Source organism: Sorex araneus, chromosome 1 (assembly GCF_027595985.1).
Source record: "Sorex araneus isolate mSorAra2 chromosome 1, mSorAra2.pri, whole genome shotgun sequence".
NCBI classification, from domain to species: domain Eukaryota; kingdom Metazoa; phylum Chordata; class Mammalia; order Eulipotyphla; family Soricidae; genus Sorex; species Sorex araneus.
Genome location: NC_073302.1, coordinates 262,294,418 through 262,320,837, shown reverse-complemented (window position 1 = coordinate 262,320,837; position 26,420 = coordinate 262,294,418). Strand labels below are relative to the sequence as shown.

General features: G+C 35.4%; 1 protein-coding gene across 8 annotated transcripts in view; it reads left to right on the top strand.

The window, feature by feature from the left end:
* Positions 1-26,420, top strand: part of PCDH9 (protocadherin 9) — a 995,059-nt gene that overhangs the window by 729,182 nt on the left and 239,457 nt on the right. The gene's annotated exons all lie outside the window — the stretch shown is intronic.

The window sequence follows — 26,420 nt, the reverse complement described above, 5'->3', positions numbered from 1 at the left end:
CAGGCTCTGCTGAGGGGGCGTGATACTCTCAGTAGCTTGACCCTCTCCCTGATAGGGGCTGAGGAATCAAACACAAGTAGGCCGCATGAAAGTCGAACGCTCTACCACTGTTCTATTGCTCCAGCCCATTTCAGTGAGGTATGTAAAGAAAAAAAAAATTCCCTTCTTGTATTACTGCACTGCTTTTTGGTTGCCCAATAGTCTTCTCAAGAAGCATATATTTATTCAGAGAAAAGCAGAGTGACTTTTATAGAGTAACAGTTCATGAATAAGTTGGAGGGTCTTTTCAGTGTTTAATGAATATGTTTAGTGGCCAGCTTTTAATATGAATCTATAATGAAAATATTTACTTTATTTACTTTACTTTTTTCACTGAGTACCCAAAGCCAAAACCACTTCATTTTCAGTGATTAAGTTATTTAGTAGGCCCAATGTTCCCTGGATAAAAGAGAATTTTTAAAAAATTAGAAGAACTCTTTGGATGATAATCTTTACAGAGTAAATACGAAAGAGTTTTCAATAGTCTGCCAGGTTCAGGCCTTCTCCTTCCTCTCTTCTCCACACAGCTCCCTTCTTTGCCTCTGTGCTGGCGCTAAAGACTTCTATTTATTCTTCAAACACACAAAGCAAATCCTGTCTAAACAGGTATCTTCAAATTCCTTCATCTCTTAGAGAATTTTCATTGAAGTGTCACCTTTTCAGTGGCCATCTATATGAGACCTATTATGAATTATGCATGTAATACATATGTATGTGTATAAATTTTATAAATTACATATGAATTGAAGCATATGGACAATAGAGATTATTTGAGTTCATATCAGTACAGATCCTAAATCTACTAAGAGTAATGCCGGTTAGTACTTAGCCCTCGCTGGGCATAATGGGGTGTTAGTTGTCTATGAGGCTTATACAGATTCTAGGCTTCTCATTACTGAGATTATCATGATCCCTGGTGTTCAGTGCCACTTTTGGTATTTATGGAGGGAGTAAATAAAAAAATATCTAGCATATTTCCAGAATATCCATGGTATATGTGTTCCATAGTTATGCATTATCTTATCTTCACACTTTTAATATTGTTGCTATATTTAGAGCAATGACCTTAAAATCTAAATAAATTGATTCATTTGATGTTGTGTTTCAATAATTGTTCACTGACTTCCAGAATACTTTCAAAAGTTTGAAAGAACCTTAAGCCTTAAAATGTATGGACTCCATTATATGAAATCAAACCATCCATACAGAACATGACATTTTTCTCCTTTGTTTATTCTTTAATAAAATTAATTTTGTATCTGTTTTTAAATGGTTACTAATTCCAACTTCTCTTTGTAACCATTTTGACATTGTTTATATAATGCAATAAAAAAGGCTTAACCTTAAAATCAGTTTACTTAACACATATATTCCTCAAATTGTTATTTGTATAATATTCTGTTTTGTTACTTTTTTGTATTTTGTATATTTTACTAATATTTTAATTTTCCCAAATTATTGTTTATAAACTTTATTCTGTTACCTAAAATGTGCAAAAATGCCAAGGCTTTCATTATTTGTACTCTGAAATAAAAACCGCATTTTTAATAGGAAAGCAAAGCTACATTTTTATTTATTTATATTTAGTTTTTTATTTATTGCTTTTTGAATCACATCCGGCATTATACAGGGGTACTCCTCCTCTGCAGGCAGGAATCACTCCTGGTGGTGCTGGGGGATCATATGGTATGCTGGGAATGGAATCCAGTTGGCCGCATGCAAGGCTAACGCCCTACCTGCTGTGCTATCACTACAGCCCCAAAGCTACCTTTTTAAAGTTAGTGATTTTAATCACAGACAGATGACTATAAAGTGAGGTGATTCTGGAACACAAAAGATAATCCCCCACCCCTCTTTTTCTTGGGCTTGGTTAAGCAAAAAATTGAGTTTCATACACATTAGTTGAAGAAAAAGACCAAATTTAATTGCACTTACATGAAGAATTTTAATGGCTACAATTTTAAAATTGTAAGCCAAAAAGAGAAAAATAATTATATCCTGAGATAATGAATGAGCTAGTAGTTTGGAATGACAAGTACAAAGTAGAAGCGTTGACTTCATGTGAGAAAGCTTTGATCTTTATATTTTTCCTGACTTAAAATAGGAATAAAAATGTATTTCCAGAGAGGTTCTAACTGAATAAATATGAATTATTTATGGTAATGTTAGCAGTTTTTTCCTGAAAGACGCAGGATCTCAATTGACTACCTTGACATAACAGGTTGATGTGTATTGGAAAAAGCTTATTCTAGACTCATAGAAAATACAATCAGAGGCTGGAGCAATAGTATAGTGAGTCAGGCACTTCCCTTACATGCAGTCATCTGGGTTCGCTCCCTGCCAACACATCTACCTCCTGCCTGAGTCCTGCCAAAAGTGATCCCTGAGTGCGGAATTAGTAGCAAGCCCTGAACAATGCCAGGAGTGGCCCCCAAAGTTAAAAAATAAAGCCAAAAAAACCAACACAAAAAAATACCCAACAACAACAAAATAATCTTAACATATTTGGGGGATAAAATCATATAATAGCATATAGTAATTATTTATAAGATTGCTATTAATTAAGAATGTAACAGACTTTCGCTTAAAAACAAATGAGCGTAAATTCATTTTGAAAGAAACTGTGCAAAGTGAATAAATTCCCAGCTACTGATTATTGTTTTACTCTTTGTGTAGTGTTAAGAAAAAGTGAATAGGTCAGGAGTGAGAACGCCTTTCCCTAAGCTTCAGCTTGTTTGGCTTACAATATATGATCTTGAGTTAGTCACTTAAAAAACTCAAAAAAGGTATTTTAATTAAAGTATATATAAAATCTCTAAAACTCTCTGAGATAATTAAGATAATCAAGTAAGATTATACTTTAAAGAATTGCATTATTAAACCTAATTAAATATGCATGTTTGTATGTATGTATACCCACGTACATATATATATATATATATTTTAAGAACTTATATATTTTTATAAGTTACCATTTGGTAACAAGCACATTTCAATGATATTATTACATGAACAACTAAAGAAGCTTTCTTTTTTTAAGGGATAGGGGGAGGTTGGACCACCCCGACTGTGCTCAGAGTTAATTCCAGTCACTGTGCTCAGGAAAACTCCTGGTGGTGCTCAGTGGTCCATATGTGATGCTGGGGTCTGAACTCTGATCTTTATGTGTTCATCCATATGAAAATGCTGTGTTCGATGGAATGGAGTCTTTAACAGGGGTATGAAAAATGAGAGTAGACATTCTCAGCTGAGATGAGGGTCAATCACTTAGATTGAGAATGAGCCATGAAATAAAAGAGAGGAATTAGACATTCTAAATCAAGACGCAGGTCAATCCTCAGGATGGAGATAAGCCTTTGCAAGCCCTCTCGTTTTTGAACTTAATAATATAAAGTCTTTATTCTTGGAAAACTTTACATCTGGTGGCTGGCTCCCTTTATTGCCTAGAAATATTATTTCTCGTATTGCTATTTAAAAATGTGGTTCTAAACTCAAGAAATAATTAAATGGATTTAGTTTTTTCTTTGCATGGGGGAGGGCAGGATTTGATCATCGCCACTTAACAGTTCCTCAAGAACTTCCAGGAGTAACTCCAAAGCACACAGCAAAAAGAAGCTTGTAAGCAATGCCCACTGTAACCACCATAAAATTTTCAAAAAGTGTGTTTATATGCTTATAATTGTATATCACTGCATCACTGTATCACTGTCTTCCCATTGCTCATCGATTTGCTCAAGGGGGCACCAGTAATGTCTCTATTTTGAAACTTGTTGCTGTTTTTGGCATATCGAATATGCCACGGGTAGCTTGGCAGGCAATGCTTTGTGGGCGAGATATTCTCTGTAGCTTTCTGGGCTCCCTGAGAATGGTGGAAGAATCAAACCCAGGTTGGCCTTATGCAAGGCAAATGCCCTAACCACTGTGCTATCACTCCAGTCCCTATAATGACAATAGCACGGTCTGGAAATATAAGTCTGTTTTTTACTTCAGCTATATGAAACAATACTCTCTTGATTATTATTTTGATTAGACTGAATCAAAAGAAGAATGTTTTTATCTGAGAGTTGAAACTTACATGGCAACTGAAGACTATATCCTTTTATATCCTTTTATATATAAAAGGTAGCTTTTTAACTTGTACCATTTGATTGGGGTTTTTATTTTTACTTTTTTTGCATCTACTAGAATACTGTGTAGAAGTCATAATAAACATAGCAAACCTAAGAACTTATTATTCTAACACAATTTCAGTAAGAGTATTCATTATTATAACATGACACTTTTGACTTATGAGATTCCAAAATTAGCAGTAATTTAAAAGAATATTTGTGTCATTAAAAGCATCTTATTTATCTAAAACTCTGAAAGGGAAACAGCATACTAAACAGACATTTTTTATTTTGTTAACAAATTTAAAACTTCCTTATACACATTTATTATTTCTACAATTACCAAGTGTTTAAGTTGTGATATTTCAGATTTCTGAACACAATTTCAATTTGTCTTATTTAAAAAAACTAATTAAAATATCAAAAAAGTTCAGTGGGGTCACTAGTTTGTTTTCATTCATGCAATGTTCACCAAACAACAGAACAAATTAGGATCAAGAACTGTTTACTGCTCTGTAGTGCTTGTTACAGAGCCATTTTACATTTTGCAGGACAGGTGAATTTCGCATAATAAATTCAGAAAAAGGTTATGCCTCTGTTTTATAATAAAATATGCTTGCCAGGTATTAGTAACTGTAGTTTTTGTCATACTTGACAAGAGCTATTTTTGAATTTGTTATGAATTTCATAATCTCTAACAACAGATTATGCTGCCAATATTCATAAGGTTACTAAAACGACTGTCAGCTTTGATATCTACTGCATACATTAGACAGACTGAGTGAAGAGTCTCCAGCGAGTGTGACTCTTAGGAGACTGCATACGCATAAGGACATTGTTAAAAAAAAAAGTATGTGGAAGAGAAAAATGACTGCATTGAACGTTTAGTGAAGAAATTCTTCAAAAATCATTCACCTCTGTACAACTAGACCATCATATACTCTTGGCTTTCCTTTAGCAGATACTTTTGTAAATTTATGCTTGTATCAAAATGAGATCATTTGGTACTGGCTAAATGTTCTATTTTTAAGATTACTGATTCCTTCCTTGAAGTATAAATATGCATTCTTGAAAATGGCACTTGTAAAAGGAGAGTATTGAAAGTAATTTTATCAAAACAAAGTGTATATGCTTCTGTGAAGATCATCTCATTATGCTGTTTCCTGTTCTATTTTCAAATTGTTTCTTCAGATGAACTCTGAAGTTCTGTAAATATGTGGTCAGCACAGAACTCCAGAAGTCAACTAATTACACTAAAATTGAATGTGATTAACTAAAATTAATTTGGGGTTGCTCATTTTGTGACATTCTATTTGATTGCACTTAATGAAAATGTGTTGTAAAATTATATAGTAATTAATAAACTAGTTGAATAGCCATGCAGGATACTTCTTGACTTTTCTCTTAGTTATGTCTCTTAAAGCTGAAAGTATAAATAAATTAAAATAATGTTGTGGTTAAATAAGTGCATCTTGGATAAATCTTAATCTGTTTATATACACTTTATTTATATACAGTGATCAGAAAAATACTTAAAAGTGGAAATTTTTAATACTGAGTATATAATAGTTTCAAAGTGAAGGAGATTTTAGAAATATTTTATTATTAAACTTATAAAAACTGAATGTATGCTTAAATGTAGGTAATGAATTTCTCTTCTCAAACTATAATACTTTGATGCTAGTTATGCACACGGAATATATAAAAGTGTGTTTTTGTATACAATGAAAGTAAAGATTTCATGAAGATATTTACTTTTTTTATTTAGCTTAACCTTAATATGTTATTTTTTACTTGACTTTATGAAACATTTTCTTTAAAAATTAATTTAATTTAAAACTTAGGCTTAATAGGATGTGTCAAATTCAGATTAGTGAAAGCATAGGGGATCCATGACAATGAAGCGTAGGAACCCATGATAATAAAGTTAGAAAGTTTTTAAAAAGAATTGGAATCCCAGAACACTAGTGACCAAATCAAATGGAACAACAAACTAATTCTTAAAGATATGTGTGTACTTTCAATTCCTAAAGCTATTTGTATAGAATATGGATCAAAAGTGGTATCCACTCATCAAAAGTGAAATTCACACTTTTAAAATAAAATTTCCTTATTAGTAGAAAATAAAAACCAGAATCAGTAAATTATTTTTATAAATGTACTATACAGTATAATTATTTACACTGTTATAATTATAACTTTATGCTATTATTATAGTGAAAATATTCTTTCATTCTAATACTGATTTATCTATGCATATTTATATTAGTTTATTTTTATTTGTGATAATTTCATTTAGTCAACTACTTAAACTTTAAATAAAACTTAGAGATTTGCATGAAGCCTATAACTTCTTTTTAAATTTTAGTATCAATTCGAATCGATGTTTTAGCATATCAGAATAGTGCATAACAAATTCAACCTAGTGAAAACAGAAAGTACATATATATGTATGCACATGCATATTCAAATAAATTTTAAGATCATTGCAAGTATTCATTGTGTTTTCATGTACTCTAACATTTTAATTATGAAAGACCATATGGTTAGGAAGAATTCCAATATGATAGATATATAATAATAAAAATGATAAGCTTTCATAATTTCTCATTCTTGAATATTCTATAAATATAAACATTAATAATATTAAATAAAACAAGTCAATTAATAAGTCTGATAAGGAGAGTTGATGTAATAGTTATGTGAGTCACTCTCTTTGTTTCACTTTTTTTCTTTTTTTGCTTTTTGGGTCACACCTAGCAATGCTCAGGGCCGACTCCTGGCTGTGCTCTCAGGAATCACTCCTGGCGGTGCTTGGGGGACCATATGGGATACTGGGAATCAAACCCATGTTGGCCGCATGCAAAGCAAACAACCTACCTGCCTTACTATCACTCCAGCCCCTTCGTTTCACTTTGAACAATATAACTTAATGTATTTCAACTCTCATATGCTACCTGTCTGCCCTTCTTAGTTCAATCATCAAGCTGAATGAATACCACCAGAATCAATCAACTTATGTCTTCCATTCTAGCTAAAACAGTGTTAAAATGCAGGGAATTAACATGTTTTTTTTCTTAAAGTAATCAAACTTAAGCACAAAGGAAATCTATTCATTAATTTAATAATATATAAGTAGGTTTTTATTTTCTATTTGTCATATTCTCAGTGATAAAAAATAATAAAATGTAGACTAAACCATGAGATATAGAAAGGATACAATGATTCATTATAGGAAAAATAAAAAATGAGTTAACATTCTAAAAAACAAATAGTTTGGAATATTTCCACTCTGATCTGGAAACAGCTGGTGCCCTTTCACCATTGCTTCAAATGAAGGCCTTGGTTTATGCTCTCTGCCAGAAATAACATCAGTCCAGAAGCCCTGAGTCCCCACAGCTCAAAACTGCCAGAGTGCTGGGGATCATGAAGGCACAAGAGGCTTCCTCATACTGCAGAAAGATGTGCTCCTAAGTCCGTACAATAACCTTTTCACTTATTCGTAAGTGCTTTGATTTATGCAAAGTTTTAAGTCACTTTATCTCATCCATGGTTATATCATTTAAAAAATTGTAGTCAGTTCTCATAGACTCACATAGTTTGAAATAGTCTATCACTCTGCCATAGATATTCTAAGAGTTCATTGGTAATGACAGAAAGTGAAAAATCAAAGAATATGGCTATTATGATATAAAAGTAAGCAATTGCTTACTTACTTATAGACCATATAATCAATGAAAGATTCATTTTCTTGGAGTATAAAATAATATGTCGATCAATTGATAAGAATTTTATAAACCATTTACTTTATTATTTGCAGAATAATTTATATGCCTTAAATATTAAAACTTACCGAACTATTTGTACATCTCCTCCAATCCTTATTTCAATAATTATCATGCTGATTCACTATGTGGTCATCATCATCATCATCATCATCCCATTGATTTTTTAATTTCTCGAGCAGTCTCAGTAACGTCTCCATTTGTCCTAGCCCTGAGATTATAGAAACCTCTCTTTACTCGTCTTTTCCAATGGTGCCACATTGGAGGCTCTTTCAGGGTCAGGGGAAAGAGACCCAGCATTGTTACTGGTTTTGGCATATGTATACACCATGGGGACTTTGCCAGGCTCTCCCATGTAGGCAGGAAACCTCTATAGCTTGCCAGGTTCTCCCAGAGTGAGAACTAGGCTATAAGATGTGCGGATGAGAAGCCAGGAACTTGGTTTTATAGTCTCTGGATGTTGGCCATGGGTGGGATCACATGGTGCCGGAGGCAGTCCCTGGGTGTGATTTCCTAGTTACTGGAAAATGGGGAATCTGGTCGGAAAAGGCACAGTCTTTTTTTTTTCTTTTTGGGGTTCACCCAGTAATGCACAGGGGTTACTCCTGGCTTTGCACACAAGAATTATTCCTGGCGATATGCAGAGGACCATATGGGATGCTGGGATTTGAACCCAGTTTTGTCGCATGCAAGGCAAACGCCCTACCTGCTGTGCTACTGTTCCAGCTCCCAAAAGGCCCAGTCTTGATCCAAGCAGGCTTGGAGGTCTCAGCACCAGGTCCCACACACCTGGGTTCCTCTGCTGGTTCCTTCATGCGTGAGGCTTGTCCGAACGTGTGGAGAGGGGCCTTGAGCATGGCTGTGACTAGGCTCTGGAGGTCTTCAGCCTCGGGAGCTCTGACCAAGGCAGGGAGGGAAAGTGAAGCCCACCCGGTCCGAGGGACCCAGGGAAGACAGCCAGGCACAGAGCAAGAGACTCTCTGCCTATTATGTGCTATGTTAAATAAAAGGTTTTATTTAAATATTTGCGGGTTTTTTATTGCTTTGTGTGCTTTTCTTTCTTTTTTTTATTTTTTTATTTTTTCATAACATTAACTTAGGGCTGGAGCGATAGCACAGTGGTAGGGCATTCGCCTTTCACACGGCTGACCTGTGTTCATTTCCTCCGCCCCTCTCAGCGAGCCTGGCAAGCTACCGAGAGTGTCTTGCCCACACGGCAGTCTGGAAAGCTATCCATGGTGTATTGGATATGCCAAAAACAGTAACAATAAGTCTCTCAATGAGCGACATTACTGGTGCCCGCTCAAACAAATCGATGAGCAATGGTATGATAGTGACAGTGACAACTTTAACTTAAAATATTTTTTCCTTTTATAAAATCACCATAAGATATTGTTCGAGTGTTGTTCATGATTGGCTTTCAGTCATACAATGTTCCAGCATTCATCCTATAATCAGTGTACATTTACTAACATCAATGTCCCCAGTTTTCTTCCTGCCACCCTTCCCTCCCTCTCCCTCCCTCCACCCTCCCTTTCTCTCTCTCTCTTTTTTGGGGGGGCATTATGGTTTATAATATAGGGACTGAAAGGTAATCATGTATATCCCAGTACCTCCAATAAGCACTCTGTTTTTGCCTAGAGTGATCATTTCCTACTGTTGTTGTAATAGTGGTCCCTTTTCTGTCCTAGTTGCACTATCCTCAGTACACACACACACACACACACACACACACACACACACACACACACACACACACTTGCATTAAGTTTCCAACAATTGACCAGTCATCATCCTGACCCTCATTTCTACTGTCAATGGGTGATAGTTTTAGAGTATGTCTCAAAGGAAAATGTAACCAAGACAAGTTAATGTGAACCTGGATCCTAAGTCTCTAAGTTCTTTTCCTGTTATCATTAAATAATCACACATTGAAATCTAAGTTAAATTTAAGTCACTATCACTCTCACTGTCACTGTCACTATCATCCTGTTGCTCATCAATTTGCTCAGGCTGGCACCAGTAACGTCTCTATTTTGAGATGTTACTGTTTGGGGCATATTGAATATGCCATGGGTAGCTTGCCAGGCTCTGCCATGCGGGCGAGATACTCTCGGTAGCTTGCTTGGCTCTCTGAGAGGGGCAGAGGAATCAAACCCAGGTTGGCTGCGTGCAAGGCAAACGCCCTACCAATGTGCTATTGCTCAGCCCCTAAATTTAAGTAAATAAATTTAATGCTTTAATAATTAGAGTTGTTTGATGATTTTTTTAATGAATATTCCTTAAAGCCTAAGACAAACAAGAACAGCATTTCCCTTGTGTGTCAGGAACTCTCTAATATTTTATAGATTTAGGGAATAAACCACCACCCTAAAGGGATTTCAAAACTTAATCAATGTTCCTTAGAAGAACTGTTAAAATTTAGATGAGGCTTTTCTCCCTTTAGTACAAATTCTTTTTAGTAAAGAATCTCAAGTGAAAGGAAAAGATTCATACCATAGCAAGAAGATTGCTTCTTGAGACTTTCATAAAATACTCTCCTTTTATTTTAACATTATGGCTTGCTGGCAACAGCGCTTTCAACGGCCAGATTGAAAACAATGATTTTTAATCAGTTTTCCATATATAACTTTTAATGAGTACATCCCAGCAATCCATTGAGATTAAATGGAGATAAAGACTGTTGTTTTCTTGTGCTTGATAGGAGTAAAATGCAGTATCCTCTTAGTCTCAAAATAAATGCAAAAGTGGAGCTATCTATTATCAGCAAGTTCTCATTTGTCTTTTGTTCCTGAGACCACTGTTCTTATCACCACCTTAGTCTGATAGAACCAATATTACTAAGAAAGCAAGGGACAAAAGGATCAAGGACCAGAAACAAAAGAAAACAAAGGCAAAGGGAGGTAAAAAGGTTTAAAACAAAATAGAGATATTGTTTTATCTCCAACTCTTTTTAATTATTTAAGGTTATTTTTAAAGTCCTTTTCCCTGAGGCACTGTAGTACTGTCATGATAATAAGCATAGAGAGAACAATAGTGAGATGCAACAACCCCCACACCCCAACCAAAAAAATAAAATGAAATGCAAGGAGTCTTTGAGACCCAACTTCATAGCCTGGCTCAAGGAAACAGAAAAACATTAGTGAGAGAAGTCAATGAGTTTCACTTCTAAAGAGAAGATTTGTAATGTAGAATTCAGCATCCTCTCGTCTTTGGAACACTAATGCAGTCAGTAGCAGCAGAAAATTTAGTTGTGCTGTTCAACTTAATGAAACAACTTATGATCACATAATCAATTAATTCACTGATAATAGGAAAGGAAGATGTATTATTGATATTATCACTGTATCACTGTATCACTGTCATCCCATCATTCATCGATTTGCTCTAGTGGGCGCCAGTAACATCCCCATTCGTCCTAGCCCTGAGATTTTAGCAGCTTCTGTTTAATCATCCTTCCTAATGGTGCTGCATTGGAGGCTCTTTCAGGGTCAGGGGAATGAGACCCATCATTGTTACTGCTTTTGGCATATTGAATATGCCACGGGGAGCTTGCCAGCTCTCTCATGCATGTAGGATACTCTTGGTAGCTTGCCAGGTTCTCCAAGAGGGTCTATAATAGATCCAGTTGCCAGGAATGCTACCAAGCGCTTCTGGGAGCTTTCTTTTATAGTTTTGGATCTTCACCATTGATGGGATTACATGCGCTGGGGGCAGTTTATGGGTGTGATCGCCTACCTACTGTAAAATGGGGATTTGGGTGGAGGAGGCCCAAAGAGTATATATTGGTGATGTTAACCATAGTTTAATGTTCCATGTACACATAGCCATATGAAGATAGACATAAGTGATGGTCACTTAGGACTCTCCTCATTCTAAATCTCATTTATTTGTTTAGAGTGATGTGTAATCACCGGGTGACTAGAGGAGCCTTGCAGGTCTTTCTCGACATTTGTGTTCGGTGGTCTCAGACCACTTCCCCACCTGGGCGGCCGATGCCATGGGCGGACAAGGGAGGAGATTAGTGCCAGACTGGTTGGTTGATCAGCTGCCATTTATTCTGTTTTTACCACAAGCCTATTCCTGTCTCAATGAGCCCACATTGTAGTCTTCTCCTGTCTGTCCTGTTCATCTCTCCACACTCTGACTCACCCCTTGGTCTCTCTCATCTAGTCTCTCACCAACTGCCCCCCCCCAGCCACCAGAACACCGACAGCACAATCAACATATCAAAAAGCCTTTCTGGGGATCTCTTATAAGGTTCAAGGGCAGAAATGCCACTTAGGGTTATTTCTCCTCTCATTAGTCCAATAATTTAACTACTATCTTAAGTAACATCTTAATTTTACTTCTTAATATTAGGTATTTTGCATGAATACAGTACATGATACATTAAGCTTGCAGGGTGGCTTTCCTGGGTTCATCTCCCTATAGATCTCAGACTACAGTGCTCACACCAGATTTATCTTTCCTAACCTTAGCAGGATCCTAATCCAGCTTTTACTTTTGGGATCATGGCAGGATTTGTCCATGACTATGCTCTTAAATTATAGTTAAGTATTATGGCACATTGGCATGGCCTGTTTCAATTTCAGGGCAGCTCACAGCTTGCTCTGATTCCTTCCAGTCCCTCGCCAGGACCCTGCTTTTGGGGTGCTAGGAAGTAAGGCACCTGAGGCTTAAGTAAAGAGAATAGATGTCCAGGAGTGAATATCCTTTGCTGTCAATTAACTCCCATGTTACAAAAGCATAGCATTGACTGTCTTCCTGTGCCTATGCAAAAAAGACATTGCTCTGAATTAACTATGCAGAGAACTTAAGGAGGATGCTGAGTGATAGCACAGCAGGTAGGGTGTTTGCCTTGCACATGGCTGACCCAGGTTCAATTACCAGCATCCTATATGGTCCCCTGAGCACAGCCAGGAGTAATTTCTGATTGCATGAGCCAGGAGAAACCCCCATGCATTTCTGGGTGTAACACAAAAAGAATTTTAAAAAAAAAAGGACTTAAGGAGAAGAGAAATCAATATTTACAAGTTAACAGAGTCTGATTAGGAGATAAAGGTGATTTACTGGTTGGGGAAGCAAGCACAAAGAGAGAGGTTACAAATAAACACAGAGGAATGGGAGCACTGTAATGGGAGTAACCCAGTAAACTAAGCTCCCTTTGGCAAGACAGAAAGGACAAATCAATGTTATTCTACAGAATGATAAAGGGGCAAAGATGTATTGGGGTTTGGTGTCTAGCATGTGGCCAATCCTTGCCTTCACACAGGCCACTGAGTACCTCAGACTGGAGGTCCCTCAGCACCGCCATGTTTCCAGGCACCTCCGAGGACCAGGGGGCCCTACGGGTCTGCATCCTCACAGATGAATTCAGTAAACTGGTTGCCATGTTGTCTACAATGTTGGGAGTGCTCCCATGAAGTCCTTGGCAAACAGCCCTTTCAAATAATACAAACAACATTCATTTAGTTTGTATTGTGATATTAGATTGGTGAAAGTAGCAGGTTTAATGTTTCTAATGTCTAAGTTAAAGTGACAATTAAAGAAAAAAAAATCCAACAAAATAATATATCACAAATAAATGGCCTTGAGAAAAATATGGGATATATTATATAGAGAATGCATAGAATATGCACAATATAGATGGAAAACAATGTAAAATCTCAAATAGTAATATCCAATACTCAAGTTGCTGTGATAGAGAAAATTAAAATGTAACTAAGCAGATATTGTGTTTTTATTTCATTTGAGATGGTTTTAGGAGATAAATCATACACAATCTAATCTAATAATAATGAAGTCTGATAGCCTTGTTACTGGGAAAATTGTCAAAAACACATGCATTCTCATGTCCAGACTGTATTAATAATTACTACCCATAATAATAAATATGAAATACCTTCAAGGCCATATGGGGGAGAGAAAGAGAACTAAAAAGAAATCAAAACCTAAATTAAAGTTTTAAATAAGTATTTCTTATTAAGCTCTGCTAATGAGATCTGTAATACAAAATATTAACAAAACTTAGCTACATATACAGGGAAATTTATGTATTTTAATAATTCATTCATTGTGAATATGTAGTTTATATATTTCTATCTCTTCTCATAAAGTTGAGGATCATCCAACTACTAGGAAAGAAGAAATTTTCTGACTTGAAACAAGTCATATTTCTTCTTTTTCATTGTAATGTGATAAAATTTCTAGGTAGTATGTAATACCATTTTGTATTTATGTAGTATTGATCTGTGCACAAAGCTCTTTGCTTTATATCTTTTGTTCTGTAACTGTGACATATATCATATTTTTATATCACAGATATATACTCTGTTCCCTATAAAAGAGATACAAGAAGGAAAGAAAAACAAATTAGTTTGGTCACATACTTTTGCAAATAGGAAAGAACATACTTTAACAGAATTCTTATATTGAAAAGAGATTGCACAATATTTAGTTCCAATATGGTTTTATTCAATATTCTACAGAAAATCAGATTTCATTGCATCTACACAGAGTCATTATTTGTTTGGAGAGCAAATACGACTCTAGTTGTGTGCAAATGCATAGGGGGAAAAAAATGCAGACCTTTTTGGTTTTTCTTTCAAAAAAGCCTTCATAGATATAGTAGCAAAAGCCAGCTGCTTTGGCCTCCAAATAGCTCACTTTAGTGCAATAGGTTCTATTTTCTCAGCTGTCACTACTATTATTGGCGTAAGACTGGGTATATAGCTAGAATTTTCCAATTCCTTTAAGTGGGGAATCAGTTTGTGTCTGAAGAAATGGAGCATTTCAAGTCCTTTTCAACCTGTCAGTATTTGAGGATTATTAGCTTCAACTTTCCTTCTGCCTTTTGAAATCTGACACTGATTTGTCCCATATTTCCCAGAGGCCTCAAAGTGCAATTAACCATTGGATTCACAGAGTAATTACTTCATTTTTCATGTAAAAGGTACTTGATTTATTGTATACTTAGGAAGCAATGGCATAGATAGGTCAACAGCAGTTAGAGGAGATTAAAGGAGATACTGTATTTAGTTTTGGAATCAATCAATCCCCAAAAGCTAAGAAAAGGAAGAAAAGTGCTCTTCAAAGTTTATCAGGGGTTTTCAAGATGAATTTGTCTCTGCCTTGAAATAAACTGAGTAATAGAATGCCAGTTATATTCCTAAGCCTCACTAAAACTTTAGGGAATAATTAGTAGTCTGCTTATTCCCTATATTTCTTGGACGAATTCAAGAAAAAAATATTTTAAATTCTAAGTTCCACCTCTCTTATAAACTCCACATATCAGCAGAGCTTTACTGTTTCAATGTTGAAAGACCATTGTTATGTTCTTCCTGCCTATCCCTTCTGGAGAACTTTGGTAGTATTTGCTGAAACTTAGTACTTTTCTAAATGGATTTCCCCTGTCTGTGGCTAGATTATTCTGAAGTTAATACATTATATTCTGCAGGTTAATACAAAAGGTAAGCCTAGCTGAGAATGAGCAAAAGATCTTTTCCTTTTGACTAGGCACTCACACTTTATATGTAGCTTCATAGTTGATACTGTACATCTGAAAATTACACTTCAGTTGCTTGGGAAAACACATTTTAGCAAGATGTCAGTACTTTGTTTCTGTTTGTACAATTGCACTATTGCTAGGAGCCTCCTCAGTAGAGTAGTTTCCTTCTGTAGGGTTGGCATCTGAAGAGAGGATAATTGAGTGACCCTGTATAGCCAGGAAGGATGCCAAGTTGCAAATGGAAGACTCCCCTGTGAAGGGAACTGCTGAGAGTTTTCATTGCCCAAGATAACAAAACAGAGGTGGAGCTTTTAGAAATTATAAAGCAGCTCCAAAGGGACAAGACTTTCTCTTTCTCTGCCATTCCTGGTTTTATACTTCTGAATCTTTCTCTTAAATGGATAATGAACTTGTAGGTGAGAGAAAGAAAAGCTTGGACATATAAATTATCATCTTTTCACATTCATCTATTCATTCTTCATTTAATTCACTAATTTTTATAATAAAATTTTTATCCCTGTTACTTTAGAATATATACAAATTTTAATCAACAATAGATTGATTAAATTATTTTTAATTATTTTAGTTATTTTTTATTTTAGTTATTTTATTTTTTTATTTTTTAATTTATTTATTTATTTATTTTTTTGCTTTTTGGGTCACACTGGGCAATGCACAGGGGTCACTCCTGGCTCTGCACTCAGGAATCACCCCTGGCGGTGCTCAGGGGACCATATGGGATGCTGGGATTCGAACCCGGGTCGGCCGTGTGCAAGGCAAACGCCCTACCCGCTGTGCTATCACTCCAGCCCTTTAGTTATTTTAGTATTTTAATTATTTTAGTATTTTGAGACACATAAAATTGCCTTTGCTCATTTCATTAGTGCAGTCATGATTGCATTTCTGATACCTTATCCATAATGAATATAATATTTTGTGTTTTCTTTTGTATTTGACTTCTTTATATATGTAGTAATCATTCTCTTGGCTAATGAGTAAAATATTAAAAGGTAAGCAGTGCTACTTATACAATTCCAGCTTTGTGAAATCTTATCAAAACAAAAGATAATATTCAGTGTATGAAACATAAAGTCCAGAAGAACAGACTTTAAATTTTGTAAAGTCAAAATTATATCCACATCAATACTTGGATATTGTTATATGCTTTATTAAGGAGAGGGCCATATATGAATGCATACAATAGAAAATAAACATTAGTAGGCCAATGATGTAGGGAAAATTAATAACTTACTCTGAGTATAATTTTTTTTGTTGCTTTTTTTGGGTGACACCCAACTGTGCTCAGGGGTTAATTCTGGTACAGCACTCAGAAATTACTCCTGGTGGTGCTTGGAGGATGATAGGTGATTTCGGGACCAATTTGGTTTGGCTGTACACAAGGCAAATGCCCTACCCAGTGTGCTACCAGTCCTGACCTCAACCCTGAGTATAATTAATTCAGAACAAAATCTATCATTTTATTTAAAAATTTAAGATAATGTGTTTATATGGAATTGTGTGTGTGTGTGTGTGTGTGTATAGCACATTATATAAAGCAATGCACCCAGCTGTAATTAACCTGCCATAGCGAATTTGGGAGAAAGGATAATTTAAAAAATGGGTAAAAGCAAAATTACATTTTAGATAATCAGATTTTTCATCAGGGAGAAACTTGTAAATCTGTAAATCTGCTAATGCTTTCTGGAAAACTTTTATAAAGAATTTGTGCAAGTTAGTTTTAGTAAAGCTGGTTAGGAATGAGGAAATCTCCAGCACATTTGTACTCAAATATCAGAGCCATGGCCAGGCCTACCTGCTTAAAGTAGCACAAATTCTCTACAAAAACTTTCCAGAAAGCATTAGCAGATTTGCAATTTTACAAGATTCTTCTTGATGGAAAATCTGATTATCTAAAATATAATTTTGCGTTTACCCATAGTTCTATTCTACATAGAGTAATTGTTTTCTAGAACTTTGGCAGTTATTTATTGTCTGTGATAATAGTGCTAATATGCCACACTCCCTGCACCATATATAATTATGTAGGTTTGTAATTTGTTAATTTCAAAGTAATGCTATACCTAGATTCTCTGCTTCAGAAGTATGTTGTTACAAAGATAATCAAATATTTTGAAATTAATTCACTGAGTACCTTTCCAAGGTATATGTTATGTTTTGTACTTTCAGTCATATAAAATTTACTGATATGTTTCAATTCTTTAGACAAAACCCAGTGAATCAGAAGTATTTTATAGATTAATAGCTGAAACAGTGAAACTTGATATCTACCAACTGATTAAAATATATCAATTATGACAAATGCTGAGAATATAGAGTGAGGAAGACAATAAAGATAGCAAGGATAAAGGAGAGAGATTAAAAATCAGTACTAAATTAAAAAATACAAGGGATTTCAAAGCGTCTTTTTTAAGTCATTTTAGCTCTGCAAAATTTTGAACTTCAAGCTGTACAGACTTCCCTCGTATAGGGAATCTTCATTCTGACAAAACTGTTAATCAAAATATTTGTACAAGACACAGTACTTTTATTTCCATCTGTTATTAGCACCCCAGGATCACAGTCATGTTAACATAGCACTTCTAAGTCAAACTTCAGGTGTTCTTTCTTGGTGCTTGTTCAATTCACAATTCAAACAAATAACATTTTTCCTCATCTAATGTGCTTACAATAGGAAGCCTGAATTAGGAAATGCTTACTCACTCTTCTTTATAAAAATCCAGAGGGTACTCAATACTCACTGTTAGCTATGCTTATTTTAGTTGAATACCAGGTATGTCTCAATCTGTGCTCAAGCTTAATAATACATAAGAAATAATATTGGTACAGTGCTTCTATTGCGGGATTCATACTCTTCCCCATTTAAACATTTTTTAAAAAGTGCTTTGAAATAAAAGAACTGTGCACAGGAAATGCAAATAAACTAAAATGTTTAAACATAAGAAAGACATTGGCCTAACTTCTCTCACCTTCCTTGCCTTAACTTAGGAAACAAAGGTCAAAGCTGGATGGTTGAAAGAATAATAATCATTATTTTGAAGAGCTTTGTTTTGAAATAATTTTCTAGAATAAAAATGTATATATTTGGTACTCTACGGGCAGAAGCTGAATTACAGCATCTCAAAGCAGAAATGAGTAGTAAAAATTTAGAGGTGTTCAACATGGATACATATCTTAAAGAGATAAAGTTTAAAATAGGAAGAATTAGGGAATAGACTAAAGATAAAGATTTTTTCTTTGATTTTAGTTAGAAAATGTTTGTTTACATGTAAGTACCTACAGAAGGGCCAGAATGTAAGTAGCATTAAATACAGGAGTCCTACTGCATTGTTGAAAGCAGGAAGAAATGGAAAGAAGGGGAAAACTGGTGAGAAATCCCGACTGTTAGAGTCTATTTTCCTAGATTTTTTATGACTTTTTATAAGTGGAGAGATTCATAGGCATATGGAGTTAAAAAAATCTAAGAGAGAAAGCCATTGGGGGGTGGGGGTGATAAAGAAAAAACTAGAACCAATGCCTGTCAATACAAAGGAGTGAATTGTGAAGACGAAACTATGAATCAATATTGGCACTGATTGGTGAAATTCTGAATTTTTTCTCCTAAGATAAATAAGTACACAGACACAGACACATGCACACGTACACAGACACACATACAAAGACACACAGACATACATACACAGACACACATACACAGACACACATACACAGTGACACACACACATACACCTTTTGCTCTCTCAATATTGTTAATAGATAATAAAAGTTCCCTTTCTAAATTGAACATTTTATTTTTATTGAAACAGGAACAAAGATGTAAATTTTCTCAAGATACTCTAGGTATCTACATAAGTTGATTAAAATCATCTTTACTTTAAGAATGAATATTCTCTGTATCTTAATTTCCCAATGCATGCTACGTTATTTTAAAAACAACATGTTGGCCAGTGTTCACTTTCCTAGAAATCTCATATAACCACTTTAGTCTTTTTGTATATCTTAGCAAAGGCTGAGTTACCATTTAGAGGATGTAGTGGTGGAATAAACATTCTCACTTCTCTTTACAGCCCTTTTAATAGATCTACATATCCAAATTTTTTCATTTCATTTAACTAGTCCAAATTATATTTTCCCATCAAAATATTCAGTTAGCACAGAATATAATTTTATCAAGTTTTAAAATATATTAGAACTTCCCATAGCCATTTAAAAATTATTGAACAGAAATTATACTCATTGTCTAGAATAAATCATACAATGCATACAATATTGTAATAAAAATGATAGTCTGATAATAAAATAGAGGTTAGCTAAAAAAAGAGCAATACAAATTAACATACAAGTGGGAGTTATATTTCTCTTTTCACTTGTTAGTTTGTTTTATTTTGTGTGTCACACCTAGAATTGCTAGGGGCTTACTCCTGACTCTGTGTTCAGGGATCACTCCTGGAGGGATCAATGACCATAATAGTTTCTGGGAATCAAACACAGATCAGCTACATGCAAGGCAAGTGCCCTACGTGCTGTACTATTGCTCTGACAGGCAGTTACATTTCAAAACAAATTAATTGCTTTTTTCTATGAGTATACAACTCTAAAAATTTGTCACACAATAATATAATTCTAAATGTTTCATTAGTTTCAATTTTATTTCATCTATTTATTTAGCAATTTGTGCACAGTCAGAGGTGCACAGAAATTACTTCTAGCTATTCTAGTTCTGAGAATCATTTCTAGAAGCATTTTCTGGAAATTCTAGAAAAACAATTCTAGAAATTATTCCTGGCTGTCCTTGGGGGACCGTATGCGGTAATTCCAGGGTGACTGTGTGTCAGGCAAGTGCTCTCTCTCCTATGCTATCTTTCTGGCTTAAGTTTAATTTTATTGGATGCAATACCTATATAGTATAAGAAGTTAAGTAAATTTCAAAGCTCATGGGGGAAAAGAAACAAATTAACATGAATTCATTAAAGCCCCTTCTCACTAATTTATTTTCTATCCCTGACTTCTCCACAAGTGGTCTGAACGGCCTAGCATATTAATCATTAATTTACATAATTTTATGGTGGAATATACTCACCTTGATCACCTGCCTATCAATGGAGACAGCATTAGTATCGACTGAAAGTGAAGAATGTAATTCAATTAAAACTTTCTGATAAAACAATTACGCAGATCACCTTAATTTTTATTACCCCCTTTTCTCTTCCCTTCACTACTTTTATTTATAATGAATTTTATTATACTTTAGATAATATGATTTCAGTAATATTAAGATTAATGATATTGATGTGTAATGGCACGGCACCCCACCATTATCAAAGTGCTTGAGTCTCTCCACCATTGTCCTGTTAGTTCTAGTATGCTTCTAATTCCCACCTTTCCCTCCTTCTACTGCTCAGTCATTCTGAGATTTGTGATTTAAAGGGAAGGATTTATCATTATTTGGTACAGTCCGTTTCTTGTTTTGCTGTCGCTGATGCTGTGACAGATGGTAATGTTGTTGCGTTGACTGGGAGTTGAACACAAACCTGGCGGGGTGCTATCTATGTTTTCGCTGTAGTTCTTGCTGGAGAGGAGGGTATGAGATATTAGCTTGTGGTGCTTTGACACTGGTTGTGGTGCTCAGAGAGTTTTGCAATCCTTTAGGAGTTGTGTTTATGTTACTGGGGCATTGGCACCTGGTACCCTGCTTTTACCTCAGATCCCGTCTTCATGTGAAGAATCCAATCAAAAGGCAATACACTTTTAAAAGCAGAGGTCAAAGTATAATGGTATCTTATTGCAGATTATACTTCTGAGAGGAGAAGGGGGGTGTCTAGCAAATGTCATTGGTCTCAAGTTTCAAGGAATTCAACATTTTATCATACTGGATTTTCTTGTTCCCATCCCTCCCCTTCATGTTGGTGTATAACATTTAGTTCTCAGGGAATGTGTAACTGGGCAGGCTTGGGACAAGTATTTTGGTGTTATTTATACAATAAAACATAAAGTCCCACAAAGCAATCAAAATTGCAATCAAAATTGCAGTGTAGATGAGTGTATAATGACATATCAATGATACTGAGGTCAGGAACTGAGCTTCTGAGGACCTGCAGTGTTTTTAGGTCAGAGAGTTCTGGGCCAGAGTATAGTACAGCAGGTTGGATGTTTTTCTTGCATTCAATTCACTTGGGTTTGATCCTTGGAATCCTATATCCTGAGCCCTGCCAGTAGTGATCTCTGGGTACAGAGTCAGGAATAAGCCCTAAGCACCACTGGGTGTAGCCAAATCAAAAAGTTACGAAGTTCCTTGATGATGGCATCTTGGATTCTCTCCCTGCAACTAGCTACTGAAGGGCTGATTTAGAGCATGGTGGGGCAGCAAGTGGCACTCTCCTGGTGGTCATTTCCAGCCCGATCCTCTCTACTTGCTCATATATAACTGTCCTACCTAACACCTTCAGATGTGCTCACTGACGCTTGTACTCATTTGAGCACACAGTTACATTTATGGTACTCACAGGGAGTTGCTGTGTTGGTCACACACAGTTTGCCATAAGGTAACATTTTCTGGTGTGGTACTTGCACATTTTTAGTTGTGATGATAATTGGAGGTTCTCATTTCTTTTTGTGGTGCGGTGGAGCTGGATATAGAGTGTGGTTCTGGGAAACTAAATTATTTTATTTTTAAGTGTCTTTGAGAAGTTGGAATATCTTAAAGTCATAGTGATGTTTTTTTACATTATGATGAATGTATTGTCTTTTTTTGCCCTCTGATGGTAAAGATAAATTCAGGTTTAGAGATAGATTCTACAGATACCTGCACTTGACCCAGTAATCATCTATTTTATAATAATAGTGATGATAAAAAGAATCCCTTTCTTGCCTTTGGTTTCTCTTGGGCCATGTCTGGCAGTGTTCAGGGCTTACATGGCTCTGTGCTCCAGGGTCACTCTGGTGGTACTCAAGGTGCCATCATGGAGTATTAGGAATTAAACCCAAATTGATAGTAAGGCAGAGAATTTGTAACACCAACACCTTCCCTGTTGTACCATTTCTCTGTTTCCAATTAGCATCATTTTTTTTTAAAGGAACCTTTAAGGAACATTATTTATAGTACTGTTAATGGCAGAGTTTCATGCATAAAGAATTTCATTACCACACCCTCCACAAACGTGTCAGCTTCCCTCCATAATTATCCAGGTGTACAGGTGTTTCCCTGGTTTTATGTCTCCTCATTTCCGTACAGTGATCTGTTTCCTACTAAGGACCAGTTCACAGTTGCTGTTGCCTTAAGACATTTGTTATGGCCTTATGTTAGTTCATATCCCACATATGAGGGAGGTCATTCCATCTCTTTCCTTCTCTCTGATTTCACTCAGCATGATATTCTCTAGGTCCATCCACATCATGGCTAACTAATCAGCATAATTTTAAATCTTTTTTCTCACAATTTTTCTTTCACTCAATTTTATTTTGTTTTGATAAAGTCATTCACAATAATTTATTACATGGAATGTTCCAACACCAACCTCACGACCTTCATACCTTTCCACCACTAATATTTCGAATTTTCCCAATGATAACCCAAGCCTGCCCCAATAGCAGACCCTAAATGGTTTTTCTTTATTGTTTGTTATAAATAATTCACTAAAAATGATCAAAAATATTTTCTTAGAAGAATGTGTCTGAAGATTATGTATCTTACTCTAGAGCCCTTAAGCCATTATATAAGAGATTACTAGCATGTTGTTACAGGTTGAGCTTTGTGTGCTAAATTTTTTTAAAGAGAGATTGGTTGCCTTCTATTTTACATCCCATCCAATGTGTTGTGCTATTCCTGATATATTAGTGGTGTAGACTTTGAGATGACCCTCTGCATTCCCAAACTGTGTGCTCTAAGAATTCTAAGATTTTTATATAAGGTGATACAGGTGCATGGTAACTCTAGGGTCCTGAGGCATCTCTGCAGCTTGTTGATCTCCAGAGATCATGGCCGGTTAAAGAGCTTATATGGCACCAGACACAGTTGTGGGCTTGACAGTCAGGCTCGTAGAACAGGGGGATGAGAAAATGTCACCCATGCCCTACCCCATGAGAGCCTGGAGATTTCAGTCACAAAACTTGCACACCTGAGTTTTTCAACCAATTCTTTCCAGGACGAGGCTTGTCTCGAGCATGTGGATTCTGGAGGTTTTCTTTGGTTGCCAAGGCTCCTTTTGGGCTCACCTCTCCTCCGGGATGCCCTGGATGCATCTCAGCCTGACATAGGGTGTGGAGACATTTCTGAAACTTGTTGATCCCTTCTGAGATTTACTTATGAGTCTCTGGATCATGACCAATATGAGCTTATATGGCACCAGAGGCAGTTCTTGGGGTCTTTCCACAATTTTTTTAATGACCTCTTTATTCTCTCGTCCTATGCAGTTTTGTGTTATGTGTATTTTTCTGAATTAGTGTGCATGTAACATTATGCTGGCATATGTGCTAGGTTCAGTTTAACCCTAGTTTAGGGGAAGAAACTATGGTCTTAAAAATCACATACATATGCTGTTACCGCATCAATTCCCCCAAGCACCAGCAGGAGTGATCCTGAGCACAGAATCAAGAGTAAGTCTGAGCACTTCCAGGTGTAGTCTGAAAGCGAAACAAAACAAATAAAAAATTATTACATGCACTACATGTTACTTAAAAATGGATTTTCATGATTTTCTGTAAGACTGTCACCAGCCAGCAATTTATTTTTTTCTCATGTCATATTCACCTCTAGACTAATACTCAAGCTTCGTCTTTTAGATTCTCATGTGTGAAATGGTATTGATGCATTGTGTATTCTATAGGATTACTCTGAGGATTTGATCTAATTTCCTTGTATACAAACTGGTATATAGTCAGTGCAATGAAATTGCAAGTTATGGCAATACTGCTTGTGAAGGAAGAGAATGAGAAACATTTTTGACAAAGCAATGATGCAGAAGAGACAAAAGAATGAGTTAACTTTCAGAAAATCTGAAAAGCTGAACAAATTGATAAGTCAAGTTTATGATTTTTTCCTGAACTAATAAATAAACTAAGTATATAGCTTTATGAAAAGATGAAACTATGCAATTTCTGCAACTTACATGGAACTGGAGGGCATTGCCTTAAGGGAATTGAGTTAGAGGGAGAATTATAAATACTAGATAATCTTACTCAACTATAAAATGTAATAATAAAACAATTGGATACATGTATTTTAAAATAACAAAACTTTGGCCTTGGATTAGAAAATTTATAGAGAAATAATGACCAGAGTTGATGGAGGAATGACGATTGAACCTGAGGTGACATAAGGACATAATTTGTAGGATCATGTTACATTGGTGGGGTGATAGAGTATACCTGTATATGAATATCATAAATTTATTTAGGGAGTAAGTTGTAAACTTACTACCTAAAGTAAAAATGTTTATTTATTTATTATTTGAAGACTCACTCAGCCGAAAAATAATCACATGTATTATGTTTCTTAAAAATGGATTTTTTCTGTAGCATTGTCACTAGTTGACAATTTATTTTTTTCAGATGTTATGTTCTCATATTTTTTTTCTCATGTGTTCAGGTCTCTCCTGTCTCTGCAGTCGCAGATCTTTCCTGGAGGAAGTTGGGAAACTATGTGGGAGTGCTGAAAATTGATCCTGGGCTAGCTAGATACAAGTCATTGCCCTGCTAATTGTATTATCACTGCAGCCCATATCAGTATTTTTTTTTAAATAAGGGTTTTTTTTGTGAGTGTGTGTGTTAGCTACCATTTTATCATGCCAGATCAAAATAAGGTTTATTTAAGAAAATCCTTAGAGTAAGATGAATATGGTTTATTCTCCTCCAACAACATTTGAACCTAATGGGCTTAAAGGTATAGTATGACATCAGGCAATGGCCACATAAGGTAGTATTTTAGTATTTTGTGTCTTCCATAACAAATTCTGTAACAAATTTGATAATCTAAAACTATTTTTTTTCTGTCTTATTTCTCTCTTATTAATGTTTAAAATCCAGTTGTCAACAGAGGCATTAGTGCTGTTCCCATTCTTTGTATTGTCTATTTTCTGTTGGCAATTAAATGTTTCTTACCTTGTGGTTGTGTTACTGAAATTTCTGCTCCATGGACAAACTGTTACCTCCCGTACTTTCTGGGAATCTCTCTTGTGTGCCCTTTGAAAGAATATGTTTTATTTGCTATAGGATCAAACTCATAATCCCAGGAGGACCTCATCATGAACTCATTCACTAAATTCCATTTTAAAGACTCTCTTTCTAAATATATTTTATTTAGAATACCATATTTTTAAAATATAAACCCATCTTTTGGAACCTATCATTGAGTCTCAAACATATCTAAGTTATATGATGACTGTGCTTCTAAATAGTGATACAACTGTCCCTTTTAATTTGAAGCTACTTAATGTGTTTCTTACTCTTCAAAGCTACAATATATAGTTTGATACCTTAGTCAAAGATCTAGATCTACAATATATAGTTTGATACCTTAGTCAAAGATCTAGGTCTCTCAGTTTTAGTTTATATCACCCACCAGTTTCCAATGTCAAGGGCATATATTTTCTGTTTCTCTTGTTTTAATTCTTGGCTATGTGTTTTTATATTGAGTCAAGAGTACAGAGCTGGAGCAAAGGTACAGTTGGTAGGACGCCTGCCTTGCACATAGTTAACCTGGGTTCAAACCCTGGCTTCTGATATGGTCCCTGAATCTGCCAGGAGTGATCCTTGAGCATGAACCCAGGAGTAACCCCTGAGTACCACTAGGTGAGAAAAAAAAAACAAAACTTGAAGCATTTAAATTTCACCAAGGTTTTCTGCTCTCCTTTTTTTCCATTTTTTTTTCCTGATTCCATTTGATTTCAGAAGGCTCATCGGTGTTTATAGTTCTTAATGGTCCCAGAGTAAAATCTAAATTATAGGCAAGACATAGAAGCACTG